Source organism: Pongo pygmaeus, chromosome 2 (assembly GCF_028885625.2).
Source record: "Pongo pygmaeus isolate AG05252 chromosome 2, NHGRI_mPonPyg2-v2.0_pri, whole genome shotgun sequence".
In the NCBI taxonomy this organism is placed as follows: domain Eukaryota; kingdom Metazoa; phylum Chordata; class Mammalia; order Primates; family Hominidae; genus Pongo; species Pongo pygmaeus.
The window spans coordinates 66,880,181-66,894,239 of NC_085930.1; the positions used below are offsets into that span (position 1 = coordinate 66,880,181).

Genomic DNA, 14,059 nt, shown 5'->3' on the forward strand with positions numbered 1-14,059 from the left:
CTAGTTTACTACAAGTCCCACCATTACTGTCATCCTATCACTGACCTCTTTACTCATTTCTGTGACCTGTCTGCCCTCAATGGCCCCTGAATTTGCAATCCTTGTATACACGGTGCAATCTTAGTCACTCAGTAGAACTCTTTCTCTAAGCAGTGGAAGATGGATGAGGGTTAATATTGCCCCTTCCCCAGGGGATATGTCAAACTCTTGGGGGTGGCGAAGTTTGAAAGAGCATGTTTGGTGTTATAGTTTTATATTTGGGAAACAACAAATCCTATTGTTCTCTTAATAAAAGCTCAGTTGGATTTAAAAAACTGCAGAGAGACTCTGCTTTAGAATATTCTGCAAGAATGAGGGAGGCGTGTATTTTCAGAGTCAATTAAGGGTCAGATTCCAGGGCCTAAAATATTTTCCCACAATATAAAGGCTAATTTTATTTTTAAAAGACTTGAATGCTCACGTTCACCAGTGCATCTGTTCTTGACTCACTCACTTAGCTGTGGAAAGGAATTTTATGATATAGAGACCCTTGTTTTTGTAAAGTGGAAACACCTGTGTAGCAAGAAGAGTCTACCCATTTGGTAAAATCAGATTTTTTTTTTTTTTTTTTTCTGAGACAGGGTCTCACTCTGCCACCTAGGCTGGAGTGCAGTGGCATGATCTCAGCTCATTGTAACCTCTGCCTTTCAGGCTCAAGCATCCTCCCACCTCAGCCCCCGACGTAGCTGGGACTACAGGCATGTGCCACCATGTCTGGATAAAAATCAGATTTTTATTGAACAAATTTTCTTTAAGTCCCACGAACAATGAGCAATGCCCTCTTCTGCCTGCCCCTACCATGGCTTCCAACAAACAAACTTCTGATCACTCTATGATATCCCAAGCAGGAGCTCTTTATAAGTATGCTCATTGTTCGTGGGACTTAAAGAAAATTTGTCCTTCCCTAGGGCAAGGACATCTAGTTTTGAGTTTCACCTCCGGTTCAATGCTGTGTGACTGTAGGTTAGCCACCTACCCTCTCTGCCTAAAACAGAAGTGATAACACCTACTTCTAGGGCTGTTATGAGGATTAAATGGGGAAATATGTAGTTAGTACAGCATCTAGGACATAGTAAATGCTTGATACCTGGCAGATATTATAATAAACCACCTGATCAGGGCTTCCATTTATATTTTTAGTTAGTGATGGGAAAAAGTCCTGGGTGGAAGGCAGGCCAGTGTCATCTTTTTTTTTTTTGAGGCGGAGTCTTGCTCTGTACCCCAAGCTGGAGTGCAGTGGCGCGATCTTGGCTCACTGCAAGCTCTGCCTCCTGGGTTCACGCCATTCTACTGCCTTAGCCTCCCGAGTAGCTGGGACTACAGGCGCCTGCTACCACACCTGGCTAATTTTTTTCTATTTTTAGTAGAGACGGGGTTTCACCGTGTTAGCCAGGATGGTCTCGATCTCCTGACCTCGGGATCTGCCCACCTCGGCCTCCCAAAGTGCTAGGATTACAGGCATGAGCCACTGCGCCAGGCCCAGTGCTATCTTAACCTATAGGCCATCAATATAAAGGAATGGTGGGAGTCACTGGGAAATGCTGATCAAATCAAATTCTTAGGGCAAATTGTTTATTAAACACGATTCCCAAAGTGGACATGTGTATGTATCTTGCAATTTGGCACACCCGTTAAAATCCTGGTTAAATGTCAACTGTCTTTATTTGTCCGCTGAATCAGTCTCCCTGACCCCTCTCCTGCCCGCATAGAATAGGGGTGTCAGGATCCAAGGTCTTCAGCTCATTGCCTCATAGCTTGGCATCCAGCCCCAGAAACGGCAGCGAACAAATGACCCTCTCTCTCAGGGGACCCAGAAACAGGTTGCTATCTCTGGGGGTGGATTTGATCAAACAGGTTTGCGGAAACAAACAAAATGGTTGCTTGCATCTAAATCATTAGGATCCCAGCTCTTACCAGCGCTTTTGAAACAGCCAAATGCCTGAGTCCAGCACCCTCTTTCCGCTTCCAAAATGGAATGGGGTTGTCTGCCAGCCTGCATCTTTGCCAGCATGCAAATGATGCACTTTGGGGTTTCACAGGGTATTAACCCCATGTTCTCCAATCCCTGATTAGGGAGGTAAGTACACTGCACCAGCTGTGCTTCTAGAAGAGAAACTAGGTGTGTGGGTGAGAGTGTTTATTTTCCAAAAGCGTTTGCAGCATGGGGTCATTTAGATAGCTGGCATAGAGAAAACACAAATTCCCCCAGTGAGGTGTGCATCGAGGTTTTTAAGGACAGTACATTTGCAGTGAGGTACAACATTCACACTCTTCAAATGCAAAATATTTATGTATATTTTTGGTGATGGAGCTGTTCATTTGTTCTAGTGATATTTACTAGCCTGGAATGAAGAGCCCTGTTATGTATCATGCTTGTACTGTGTTAGCCAGTTTAACTCTTCCAACACCACAAATTACAAGCTGATACATGGTTCGGAGTGGACCCTTTTCCCAGCCTCTCCCCTTTGGTTCATAACAACAGCTGCTGATGATTGAGCTATGGCCAGGATTGGGGCTTGATGCTTTATCTTCCTCATGATATGCAGTCTCACCACAATTCTATGAGGTAGGTGCTGGTATTATCCCCATTTTGCAGATGAGGACACTGAGGCTCAGAGAGAAAGTGACTCATCCAGGATTACACAGTTTAGGAAGTGACAGGGAGAGATGTGACTTTGGCTCCAAAGCTGATACTTTTAGCTACCCTGATGTTCTGTTTTCTCTTCCTCTTGGGCTGGAATTGTTATTCCTGGACCATTAGGACCTCCACAAGCACTTAAGACTTTAGAGAGGTCTCCATCAACCATCCCCTGCCCCTGCAGATGAGCCTCCTTCCAGGCCCTCCCTATAGCCTAGGCCCCCGTGTTGGTTGGAGGTATAATCCCAGCTCTGGCTCTTTCCTGGTTGCGTGACCTGGGGTGAGTCACTTCACCTCTCCTCACCTGACTCTGCACCTCCACGAAGTGCAGGGAAGTATCCCATTCTGACAAGGCTGTAGGAAGGATGGAAGGAGAGGAGGCGATTTGCCCCACCCCTACCAGTCCCGCACCTCCTTCTTGGGGAAGCTCGAGTTCTAGACATGGTCCCCTCCACTCTCCTCTTGTACTCACTCTCACTCTAGCAGCTCCTGAATCAGCATTCAACACACATCACTCTGCCTTGTGCAACGCCATTATCTCCCGAGGACACAGGCTCCGTTGTCACGGCAACCAGAGTCCTTCCACCAACTCTATTTAATAATTTCTTAACGGAGGAGCTGGGCTGGCTTGGTGGAAGGGAAAGAGCACTGGGTTAGGGGTTAGAAGCTCTGGGTCCTAGCCTCTGCAAGACCTAGGACTCTTCCTCTCTAGGCCTCAGTTTACCCATCTATAACACAGATGTGTCTGAAATGGGCAGGTTTTGTGATGTTCTCTAGCCTAGAGAGACCTGAGAAACAGCTTTCCAGGTCCAGGAAGCTGGGAACAAGTGACCTGAGCTGCTGGAGATGAATTGGGGGTTGGAGTGAGATTTGAGTGAGACCCACAGGAAGAATCAGATGCTGCCTTTGGGGACTACACTCTCTCTGTCTGCTGAATTGCCTCCAGAATGTCACTCTTCAGACATTCATGAGGTCTCTGTGATCCTCCAGATTCAGGGCCAGGATTGGTTAGGAGATAGTTGTTTTGCCTGCAGCCATCATAGCCCTTATCCTTCCCATTTTGCAGATGTGCAAACTGAGGCTCAGAGAGGGCAAAGGAGTTGCCTGTGGCGCCTCAGCAAGTGGAAAACCCAGCTCTTCATCCACGTCATGGCTTGTTTCAGAACCTGGGGCTAAGCTGTCCATGAAGGTCACGTTGCTTGTACCTGAAGAAGACAGCCTGACCCTGGCCCAGTCCCTCTGACCACCGATCTTGCTCTGGCCACAATCTGTGTGGCCTCTGGCTCTCATTCAAGGAACCAGCAGATAATCAAAGTAATACAGAGGTACCCACTCTGTGTTCTTGACTACAGGACCAGAGACTCCAAACAACACAGCATTCCTGCTCTTAAGGAATCTACGGTTTTCACTGCAAGTGGATCTTCAAAGGGCAGGAACAGCATCCAGTTTCTTTCTACAATCCAAAATAGGACCTGGCACACAGTAGGTGCTCAGAGTTTTATTCGGTCCAATTGTTTGTCCACATCTGCCCCTGAGGATACCTAGTCTAGGCCCCCCAGGGGCCTTTAAGAAACTCTCCCAAAGCAGCCACTGATCCATGTCTCCAAGGAGCTGCTTCGGACCCTGAGCTGAAGAGGGGTCCGTGACCAATGAGGGGACCCTTACTTTGTGACTCCTGTCTAGCTCCAAGTTTGGGGAGGGGGCTGCTCTGCCCCAGCCCGGGCTGATGGCACCACTTTTAAGCACAGACGTTGCCCGATCAGTGGCGCTATTTAACTCCTCCAGGGCTGGCGTTTTCATTTAATACCCGTGGAATAATTAACAGTGCTGCATCTGCTCTGTCATTAGTGGCATTCACTGCCATTTGGAGAAAGGGCTCTTATCTTTCTCAGTCATTAGTCTCGGGGAGGCTATTATGGGGGAAATGGAGGAGGAGAGGAGGAAGTGGGGTGTGCAACTTCCCTCCCCTTGCCTGGAGAACTGGCGCCTGGCGCGGGGAGCAGCCGACCGTCCTATCCAATGGTCCAAACTTCTTGGCTGTATGAACTGAGTATGCAAAGCCAAGAGGGGAAAGAACCTGCCCACGGTCCCCCACAGGCTTGAGGCCCAGCAGGAGGCAGCTCTCCCACTTCTTTCTCAGGTCTGCAAGCCCAGGCCTCGGAGCCCTGCAGCTTTGGATCTGATACCCAGCTCTGCCCCGTGTCAGTGGTATGAACTTGGGCAACTTCTTGAGCTCCCTGAGCCTCAGTTTCCTTATTGAGGATCCTGGGACAATGCTTGTGAAGTACTGGCTCAGTGCCTAGGTCACAGGCAGAGCCCAAGACTGAGAGATGTACATATCAGATCATTCTGTGTCATTATGCTGAACCAACCTGCTAAAAATGCATATGTAATACATGCGTGCATTTAAATTCCATCTTTACAAAACACTCTTCAGTAAGATGACTTCTTCCCTCTCCCCAGGCCTACTTTTTATTATTTTTTTTTTAATCATAGGTGGGTCCTTGATCTTAAGCTCTGGAAACATCTGACTTGGGCGGAAAGGGGCTTAGTCAGCTCAGGCAGCAGTGAAGCCTGGATTGCAGTCTGGCAGCTCAGACAGTGCCCAGGAAGCTGGTGGCTTTTGCTTTTGGCCACTTTTATTTTGTATTGCTTTCACTTTTTCTTAGCCCTTGCATGGCACAGCCAGAAATGGCGAATACAGAGAAAAAGCCCCTGGCTCCCCCACAGTTATCTTGTCTCAGGTGCTTTTCAGAAGCAGCATGAGGTTGGCATCACTAAGACCTGGGTCCAAACTTGGTCTGTGCACCCTGTGGCGAGTGACTCCACCACCCTTGGGCTCAGGGTCCCCTCTGGCAGAAGGAGAGAGTAGCACCTATCATCTAGTATCAGCCTTGGCTCAGGGACCAGTGCCCAGCAGGCCCTCTGAACTCATTGTCAGGGCCCAGCTGGACAAGTTCTCTCCCCATCATCCAGCCAGGGAACTGTCAAACCCTCAGGTCTCTTGCCTCCCCCTGCACCCCAGAGGGAAGCTCCTAGAACTCGTGATATTTCACAATCTCCAGCATGGCAACAGTCCAAAGGCAGAGGCGAGTGATCCCTGCCCTCTTGCCTGGGCATGGCTCAGAAGCACATAGCCTGCTCCTCCAGTGGGTCTGAGCTGAGGCTCACATACAAACACTCCCCACAACCTTCCTGGCTACCAAGACCTTTAGATCCTTCTATGAAATCTTATGGGGCCCCTGGTGTTCATTTCTCCCCCAATTCACCGAGAAAAGCATTCTTGTGTGCACATAGGTGTGTGAGAGCAACCATCCCTTCCTCTCCCTCCAGGCCTGGTTACTGCTGGGACCCCCCCAGCCAAATGATCACACTTTGGACCCCAAACTCTGGGCATAACCAAGGAGATGTTAATCTCTGGCCAGAGCTCAGGTAAGGTTACAACAAGATGCCACGGCCCTTTTCTCCCAAGCCTCACAGCCATGCCTTCCCACGCTCTCTTGTAAGTCTCGATCTTTGAGTGCTCTGTGCTCTGCCTCCTACCAGATCTGGCCTCATCTGGGCTCCTTCTCAAGGGGCTACCTGGTGAACTTGGATTTCAGCCTAGCAAAGGTGATTTCCATCAGCTGGGAAACTAGGGGACAGGAGGAGTCAGGGCTCACTGAGCCTCAGTTTCATCTTTTGGATGGGGATAATAATGGTACCAATAATAACAATAAAATTACCTTCACTTGAAGCTCCCAGGGCTGTCACAAGCTTCGACTGAGAAAACACTTTGAAAACTGAAATTCTACATAAGTGTTAACGTGTGCATGTACGCACATGTGTGCAAAGGAGCCTCATTTGGGTCAAGGTCATTCTGATTTGGGCTTTATGAGAAAACTAGCTTAAAAAAAAATCACTTCTTATTGGAAAGAGGATTCTTCTCCAGGATCTCAAGGACCATATTTTCTTCCCATGGAATACTTCATACATGATCAAAAGAAAGAGCAGCTGCAAGAGCATTTTTAGCAAAGTATAAAGTGCGGTTCTGATGACCGGGAGTATCGTGATCAGCACTAAGTTGCAGCAAACCGCCACACTGATACCAAATGTCTTTGCTAACCTCCCTGTGGCTGCTGCCCTCTCCCTGCACAGAATCTCCTTATCAAACAACACATCCATGAAAGCAACCTGCTGTCGATGTTTCAGGGCATCTTTGACCTTGAATGTCCCTCTGGCCAGGGCTCAGTTATCTCACGAGCTGGCACGAGACACAGATCTTGCAGACACCAGGCAGCCGACAGGTGGGCAGAGCTGCAGGTCACCGTCCAAGGCAGTCACTAACTCCTGCATCCCCAAGCTTGGCCTGTGTGCCAGGATCCCATCCAGCCCCAGCAGCCAGGGGGCCCCTTTCACAGCCAACAGGGCCCCTGGCATCCTAAAGTGGCCTGTTCCATCTAGTTGTACATCCTCTGCTTTCAGAGCACCACAGCCAATCTCTCTGCAAGACCTGGCCTCCTTGTAATTTCCAATTTGTGAGAAATGTAAAAATAGAAGGCCATTCGCTGCAGGCAGCTTGCATAGAATCGGATGCCACTTTTGTGTCATGTCAGATCATGGTAAACGCAGCTGATAGCTTTGTCAGGGCACTCTCAATAGCTTCCTGAGCAGTAAGATGGTGGAGACAAAATTGGGAGATACCCAAGAGTTAGGGAAAGGTGGCTGAGTGCACGACATTAGCACTAGCTGCAAATGAATTTAAAATCTAGGTCCCAAATACGTTGTAACAGGCTGGACATCTCAATTTGAACCCCAGTTCTGCAACCTAGCAGCTGAGGGACCTTGGGCACAAATTCATCTCTCTGCAAGTCAGCTTCCCCAGTTATCACGCAGAAGCTATCATGCCACCCAGCCTCCCAGAGCTGTGGCAAAGCTCCACAGATGGAATGGATGAAGAAGCGCTTTGTAAACTGTGCAGCTCCTTAACTGAGGTGGAGGCAGCGGGGGGTGCTCATGGTCACTGCCAAGTAAGCAGTGTCAGGGGCTTTTCAGTGGCAGGGATTTAAGCATGCTGTGACTGAGTTTGGGCTTTAAGGCTATTTACTAGCCCAGTGATCCTGCAGCAAGTGCTTTAGCCCCTCTCCTCCTCAGTTTCCTCACCCTTACAGGGATCATTATGCTACGTATCTCACAGAGTTTTGTGAAAATTAACTGCAACGATATAAGTAAGGCACACAGCATAGTCCCTGGCATATTGCCAACATGCAGTAACTGACAGTTATTACTGTTTTTGATACAATTGCATTGGAACAATATTTAGTGTTTTCTTCCTTTTCTGTTTATGACTGAATTCCAGGTCTCTGCTGAAATATCACAGCTTGCATTCACACCTACTGCCTATGCCAGGCAACTCTCCTGTCTGCTACTGGCCCACTTCCCGCTGACTCCATAGCCCCTTCCCCTGACCCCAGAGGTCTTAGGTGAGCATGGAGTAGATGAAGATGCTGGATGTTGATACGCTCACTGAGACCCATTTCCTGGGAAGTCCTATTTTGGGGTGCACATCTGGCCTCCCAATCTTTTCTTTTTCAAGCACCAACCTCTTCCCCTCCATCTCCCAGTGCCCTTCAGAGAATGGGGTAAAGTTGGCAAGAAGAGCCACCCGAGCAGGGCCTGTCTGAGAAGCCAGCATCGAGGCACGCCAAGCCACAGAGCAGTGGACACATGATGATCTTTTCACCTTGTGGGGGCAGTGCCCAGTGCTCTTGGCAACTGAAGTCAATTCGAGGTTGCTGTCATTCAGCGGGGCTATACCCTGCCCACCATTCTCCAGGCACAGAGAAGCTTAGGCAACGTTGCACGGGTGAATTGAAGGGGTACTCCCGACATAGGCATAGACAGGCCTGCTGACGCTCGCATTTTAGTTTCCATTTGGGCAGAGAGGCGATGAAGTGGCTCTAACTGGGTCTGGCATTGGGGCTGTGGCTGAGGAGAGGGGCTGCTGGGGCAGGGGTGGTGGTCAAGGGGAAGGTGGGCACATTTTGGGCTAGGCAACAGGGATGGGCTCCTAAGGACAAAGGAGGTGGACTTCAGGATGCAGGTGGCTAAAGGTGGTGCCAAGGCTGAATCAACGGTCATTAACACTCTGCCTGTGACCCACAGACAAGAAAGAGGGTGGAAAAGACATCTCCAAATTCCAAGTAGCGTGGAACTCTATCTCAGCTGCAGAGCTCATAGCCAAGCCAAGGAATGGAGTCTTTGTGTGATGGCAAGAAGTGGCCTGATATTGGTGCTTTATTTATTTCATGGTGCTCTCCGCATGTCATATGCCACCAAGGTAGAAGACCAGCCACTGCTCCAATGGAAATCCCACAGGAACTACCACCCCATCACTTCACTTTACAGATGGAAAAACCGAGGCCCAGAGACCCACGATAGGACAAAGTTGGCCTGGAAATTAGAACAGTAGGGTTAAGTTCCCTGCCCTTCCTCCTCCTGGCTATGTGACCTTGGACAAGTCACTTCCCCTCTCTGCATCCAGTTTCATTGCCTCTGAAGTGGGGATTAGAATAGTGCCTGCTCCACATGGTTCTTGTAGGAATAATCCCTGGCACATTGGAAGCTTTGGGTACTCCATTCCTTCCTTCCAACAGGAACAAGAACATACCCAAGGTCACCTGGCCAGAAATGGCAATGCCCCAGCTCAAAGCGAACCCTCATCTGGGGCTCGTTCATTCCTGGCTATGGACTAAGGGGCCACATTTTATAGGCTTTCTGGCTCAGTGAGACAGGTACAGATGGCAGGTAGGTCCATGCCAGTGATAGCATCATCTTCCATCCATGCAGGCTTTATTCTAAGAGATTTATTGAGGTCCTGCTGTGTGCTGGGCCACGTGTAAAAAAATTTATAGCCTTTGCTGCTCTGGGGTCACCAGGCATGTAAAATCTGTGGCAGGCAGGAGAGACATGGCCACTGTGCATCTTTCGACTTCGATGGACTTGATTTTGCCTCATCTTTACCCTCTAAGCTACCTACTCCTTGGTCTCCAGACATCCTTCCTAGCCCCATCTAAGTTCCTGGAGACCCACTTCTCATCAAGCCTCCAGACCTGAAATAAAGTGTCCCACATCAGGACAGAGGGTCCCTGATTTTACTTCCAGAGTTGCTGCCTCTCTCCTGTGTGTTCCTAGGGGAACCCCACTTTCCAGATGCTCTGCCAGACAGGCCGGGCTGCGTCTCTCTGCTTGGGGCTCACTGTTTGTCCTCCAAGGACTGGCCACTGAGCCAGTGCTTGGCTGGAGACAGAGCTCTTTCTTTGTTTGCTGCCTGCCTGACGATTTATTTCTGAGGCTCAAGGGAGGCTCGGCCATTTTGCCAGGGCTGCTCTGGGAAAAGGTCTGTCCCACTACCCCAGGGACTCCCACTTCTAAGGGCAAGTTCTTTTTCCCCTTCCCTGCCTTGGAGAGGGTCTGTGCCTGCTCCAACCAGACCCTGATCTGGAGCTGGGTCAGTCCTTCCCAATGCGCTCCAAAGATAAAGAGATAACATGCAAAATGCGAGTAGCTTTCACTGACCTCTTTTGTTTTGGAATTTGGGGGACTGGGGTAGTAGCCTTTTTAGGCTCCCTTAGGAGGACACTTCCCCCAAAGTTCCCAAAGACACAGAATCTAGGCACTATCTAGCACCTAACATCCCTACTCTCTTGCCAAACACCCACCTTGTGTGTCACAGAAAAACAAAGGTAGATCCCCAATGCCACTCATTCTGATACCGTCTCTGATTTTTGGGGTGTCACAAATCTCAGGAGCCATTTTATTCCCTCCCTCCCCGCCCCCCCAGCTCTTCATGGGGATAAGGCTGAGCTTCCTGGGAAAGGGAATGAGCGCTCTAGCCCCACATCGGGAAGGAACGTGGTGTTATCATTTGGCTTTTAAAAAATTCTCCTTGAGGTTTATGTCTATTTTGGGAGGATATTAGCTCAGAGCCTCAATAGGGGACTGCCCGGTCTGAGTTTCTTGTCTGAAGACCGAGCCAAGCCTAGAACAGGACATCTGTGGGTGCCAACCGTGGGGACGTGTGCTCAGAACCCAATGGGCACTGCCCGAGGCTACCGTGGTGAGCAGTGTCGCGCCGGGGAGTAAACGCAGAGACCAAAAGCAAGAAGGGGAGCGCAGTTCCCGAAGCAGCAAGGAGGCACAGTCCTCCAGCCCTCTAAGGTACCGCCCGCACCCCACATCTCTTGGAGAAAGTCGGGGCTGGGGGAGCGCGGCGCGAGCTCTGGTGCACTAGGCTTAGCTCCGGTGCACTCAGCCCAAGCCGCGGTGTGCTTTTAAGCCAACGTTTCTGAGAGCTTGGGCTGTCCCAGAGGTGTCCCATCCTCAAGTCGCACCCGACCCCGCCGTAGCCCGCAGAGAACCAATGAGGGGCATAGCTCTAACTCGGCTCAGTTGACCCCAGGATTGGGAAAGTGGCGCACGGCCCCCCAACGCTGCTCGTGTCATTCACTCCGCGTCCCCTCCATGCCCTGGGGAATGAATAGGGAGCTTCGACGGCTCCAGCAGAATCCAGTACCAACTTGCGGGGCCAGTGGGGCACCGCGGGAGGGAAGGGGCATGCAATTCTCGCCTCTGTTCCAGCCCTCCTGCCTCCCGCGTGTCCCAGGGGACGGATGGCCTGGGCGCACGTCGGGGTCCGAGTGGCGCCCCTGCTCCTTCATGTGGCTCAGGGAAGGTGCGGCGCGGGGGCTTGAATCTCTAGGTGTCCGCCTCCCACCCTGCCCGGCTCGCGGCGGCGGCTCGGGGCTCTGGCCAGTCCTGCGCCGTTATCCCAGGCTCTGCGCCCAGCGCCCCGACGCCGGCCGCCCGTTCCTACCTGCAGCCGGGGCTGCGCTGCCCGGGACGGGCGCTGCGCCGGGCGGCTCGGCCGCTCGGATGCGCTTGGGACGCGGGGCCACTCGAGCTCGGGCTGCGCTGCCCTCCCGACTCCTCGGCTCCTAGGCTCAGCGCAGCTCACCCGCAACCTCTCCGCTGTCTCGGTCTTCCGAGGGCGGGCGGAGGGACGCGGGGAAGGGAGAGAAGGGGGGAGTGAGACCGGAGGGATGGAGGAGGAGGGCGGGGCCCGCGGCTCCCGGAGCCCGCCCAGCTCGGGGAGGGCCGTGCCCACACCGCCCGCCCCCGCCCAGCGCTCCCCCGGCCCGCGCCGCGCGCTCCCTCCACAGCTGCCGCTTGCAGCTTCACCGCCAGCAGCCTCTCTCCTTTTCCCTTCACCTCCTCTCCCCTTCTACGCCTCCCCTCTCCCTTCTTTCCTCTCGCATTCTCCCGCTCCCTTCTCCCTCCTTCTCCCCTCTCTCTTCTTCCCTCCCTCTCCCCACCTCCTCCTTCCCTCGCCTGCCCCGCCGTCCCGCTCCAATCTCTCTCCTTCCTTCTCCTTCCTTTGATGACTCTTCCCGGCCTCATCCTGGGTCACCAGCCTGTCTGCCTGTCCGTCTTTCACAGCAAGCACTCCCCTCCTGGCTTTTCTCCTTCCAGCCTTGCAGCACTGCTTCCGTTGGCCTGTCCTTTCCGTTTCTCTCTGCGGTCGTCCTCTTCTCGCCCTCTGTGGGTCGCTGTGGTTGGGGGTGGGCCCGTGCCCCCTCCCTGCTCTAGTCCTAGGGCAGCGTCTCCTGCCTGTTACACCTGGAAACACAGGCCTGGCTTGGGGTGACCAGGCTCTGGGTACCAGCTGCGAGTGTGTGTAAGAGTGGGGGTGGGAAGGACACCCTTCCACTGCCAGCGGTTGGTCGTGGAGACACAAGTGGCTGTGTGTATGGATGGACAGATGGGGAAACAGATTACTCAAAAGGGAAACAGGGATGGTGGCAGGAGCCCCAGACACCCTTCTCTCAGTTCTTGAGGTTTGAGGGATTCTCCCAGAGAAGTCCCCTTTCCAGCCAATCCCAATCCAGCACATAGGGACTCCTTCCCTTGTCCTTGCCAAGGCCTGACCTCCCCACCCTCTTTTATAAAGGCTTCTGGGAATGGGGCCACATCTGCCCTTCCCTCTGGGCTCCCCAGGAACCCAGAGAAAAGATTCTTTCTCTCCAGCCCTGACCTACTCTTCCCCTCCTCTCTTTGTCCCCAGGGATGGCCTTTGATGATGGACCTCCGGTCCTCCACCCCACCTAATCTGGCCTCCTCCCCGCTTTCATCCATCCTCGAGTCTCCCAAGGCAGTGCTCACCAAGGTCACCCTGACTTCTCCTGTTTCCCCACACTCTCACTCATGAGCAGGGAATCTTGGTGTCTTTCTTGACCCACTCACCTCCCACCACAGATCACCAGGTCATATGTGCTGTGGACTTCCGTTGGTATTTCAAATAAATATTTACTGAGCTCCACCTGTGTGCCAGGCACTGTCCTAGGCTCCAGGGACAGAGCGATGGGCAAGGCAGGCCACAGCTTTCAAGGTGATCCCAGTCCAGTATGGGAGACAGGCTTTCATCAGATAACCGCACAAGCCCAGAATGACAAGCTCTGCCAGGAGCACATATGCAGGGGATTCTAGTCCAGCAGGGGATTCCAGTCTAGTGTGGGATGGTTTGGAAAGGTTTCCTCAAGGAAGCGCCATTTGAACTGAGGTCTGAAGGACGAGTAGGAGCTGTCTGGATGGAGATGTGGGGCATAGCCTTGAGTGGAGGTACAAGGGTAGCAAAAATGAAGGCTACTCTTGCTTGCCTGACATTCATTTCAACTTCTTTGGGTGACAGAACCTCAATTTTCATTTGGGAAACTTCCCCTCCTTCACTCATATTCATGTGGTTGGGTGGGGCTCCCTCCTCCTGGAGACAGACATGTGACCCAGGGCACAGATAATCAGAGCACATCACTCTGACCTCAATGAGGGGACATGTGACATATGCTGGGCCAATGAGAACTCTGTCTGGGACTTTTGCTAAAACTATTGTCAAACAGAAACTCAATCTCCACCAAAGCTCCTAAGCATAGAGCTGTTGGCAGCCATCTTTGCAGAACTTGAGCAGACCCTACCTAAAATGAAGCCAACATAGAAGAAAGCAGAACTGAGAGACAGAGAGTGGAGTGAGTCTTGATGTATATCAAGTCCCTGGATCCAGCCATACCTGAAGGCAGTGTCAGCTATTTATATCATTAAATTGTTTTTCCTATGCTACACAAGTTTGAATTCAGTTTATGCTGCTTAAAACCAAAATAGTCTTCATGAATCCAGTGTTGGATTGAGAATTATGAAGCATTATAAAAAGGAATAATAATAGCCATTCCCATCCCCCTTTTGTCCTTCATGTTTTCTGGGTAACCCCATTCACAATTGTCTCTCTGTTTTTTCTACGTTGCTGACCAGAAATGAATTCCTCTCTCTTTTCATCCCTCTAGATTTGTTTTGCTT

At 51.4% G+C, this 14,059-nt stretch overlaps 1 protein-coding gene across 3 annotated transcripts in view; it reads right to left on the minus strand.

Moving 5' to 3' along the window:
• The window catches only part of SLC6A1 (solute carrier family 6 member 1), a 46,547-nt gene extending 34,809 nt beyond the window's left edge, over positions 1 to 11,738 (minus strand). For all 3 annotated transcript variants that reach the window (XM_054481323.1, XM_054481322.1, XM_054481324.1), the window contains exon 1: positions 11,532 to 11,738. The gene's annotated coding sequence lies outside the window, so the exon portion shown is untranslated. The remainder of the gene's footprint in view (positions 1 to 11,531) is intronic.
• Positions 11,739 to 14,059: the final 2,321 nt, after the last annotated feature.